Below are 2,414 nucleotides of genomic sequence, written 5' to 3' on the forward strand. Positions count from 1 at the left end.
ACAGAAGCTGAATTTGGTTTTACATGATGTAACACACCTAAATTTGAAGCTCGAACACGTATCAGACACTGTACAGGTGAACTTTAAAAGTTATTTTAATCACATGAAGATCAAGGATCGTGAATGGGGACTGGCGACCTACGTTGTAGATGAGGCCGACTCAGATGTCTTTGTAGGGGTGGCGGCCATACGCGGAGCGATAATACATCTTTACCACGACGGATCGCACGAAATGCTCCTCTCTGGAAAGCTCGACCTTGAGGAGGAGCAAAGGAATTTATTTCATGAAAATTAAGTAATAATACGTCACGAAATATGGGTCGAAACAGAAGAGGATGAGCCGAACGAATATCTAGAATGACAAAATTTGGGACGCCCGCGTTGCAGAAGGTCCACGTCATGGATCCACACTCACTAAGCTTTGGAGTCATTTCGTTTCTAGTTGATGATGATCCCTGCATATTTGTGCCATCACCGATGCGGTTTTTGGACGAACTAAGTGGCGCCTTATATTTATTGTGGTGCCTGTCTTGGCGCCATGTTGTTAAAAAAAAAAAAAAAAAAAAAAAAAAAAAAAAAATATATAATATATTATATAATATATAATATAATATATATTATATATATATATATATATATATATACATACACACACATGAACCTACCGTTAATAATAATAATACATGAAAGATGGAATAATTCAATGCAGCATTGATATCGATAAATAACAACCCTCCCTAACCAGGAGTGACCTAGGTTCGAGTCCTGGTCAGGGAGGGTTGTTATTTATATATATACATATACACACATGCATACAAGTGTGTATGTGCTCGCATGTGCACTCGCATCTCGTATGCTTGTCATTTCTTGTGTATGAGTGTGTATGTATATGTGCACACACACACAAACACATACACATAAAAAAAAAAAAAAAAAAAAAAAAAAAAAAAAAATATATATATATATATATATATATATATATATATATATATATATATATATATATATATATGTATATGTAGATGTAGATGTAGATGTACATCTACATCCGTGTCTACAGACACACACACACACACAAACACATAAAAAAAATGTCATTTCTTGTGTATGTGTGTGTGTATGTAAACCGACACCGACACACACAAATACAAACCCAAAAACCCTACCCGTACTCACTCCAAGAGCACACAACATGAAAACTACAAGTATCATGCTGTGACCACGGCGGCTCAGACATGAACCTACCGTTAAAAGAAGAATATATTTATATATGTGTGCGTGTGTGTGTGTGTGTGTGTGTGTGTGTAGTGTGTGTGTGTGGCGTGTGTGTGTGCGTGTGTGTGTGTGTGGTGTGGTGCGTGCGTGTGTTTTGTGTGTGTGTTTGTGTGTGTGTGTGTGTGTTGGAGGTGTGTGTGTGTGTGGGGTGTTTGTGTGTGTGTGTGCGTGGTGTGTGGTCGTGTGGGGTGTTTGGTGTCTGTGTTTTAATATGTGTATCTACAGTATATGTAGTATGTCTATGGTATGTATGTGTATATTATGCATGTGCCTGTGCGTTATATGCATATGTATGTATATGTAGAGTATATCACGTGTTATATTGCATTTCCTTCCGAACACTGCTATACTAACATTTTAAGCATGAAAGTTTTAAGATCCATTATTTTCACTCGTTTAAATTAGGAATTGTTAATTCAAATATCTTCTCCCTTGTAAATTTAACTATTACCTTAATATCGGGAAAACGTTCTACCCCAAGGTTTTAAATAGGTCCTGAAAATCCTCATGATGACTTCAGTTAATTTTTTGCTTTCTTGGCATATGTTATCAGTATGGATAATCAATCAAAATACAAAATGTAAATCCTTTGAAGATATTTTCTCGTATTAATATATTTCATATCATATTTCAATTCATATCAGATCATTCAGAAATCAATTGTCTGTGTTGACATATGCAGGATTTAATGTTCATTTACTGAAAAGAGGAAGTGATGACAGGGAAGAGTAACAACGAAACACTAAGGCTATTTTCTTGCCTTTATTTGGTTAAATACTCTACAACAGATTTAGTAAAAAATAGAGAGCAAAGTGGCATAAAAGGCGGCAATGGACAGGCTGATTCTTCTTCTCCTTCTTCTCTCCATCCTTCTCCTTTTTCCTCCCTCCTCTTTCCCCTCTCCTCCTCTTCCTCCTACTCCTCTTCCTCCTCCTCCTGGAGCAATGGGGGGGCTCACCAGGTACTGCCGAGGGGCCGGAGCGGCTGCAGTCTCTCTGCCACAAGTAGAAAAATAGGTAGGACCTCAAATTACATGACGTATATTTTAAAACGCAAGCAAAACAGTGAAAAAAAAAAAATTGGTCCACACACAAAGAGATTTTTTTTTTCTTTTTTTTCGATAGGTCATGTTTGAGCCG

Source organism: Penaeus monodon, chromosome 42 (genome assembly GCF_015228065.2).
Source record: "Penaeus monodon isolate SGIC_2016 chromosome 42, NSTDA_Pmon_1, whole genome shotgun sequence".
Lineage (NCBI taxonomy): Eukaryota > Metazoa > Arthropoda > Malacostraca > Decapoda > Penaeidae > Penaeus > Penaeus monodon.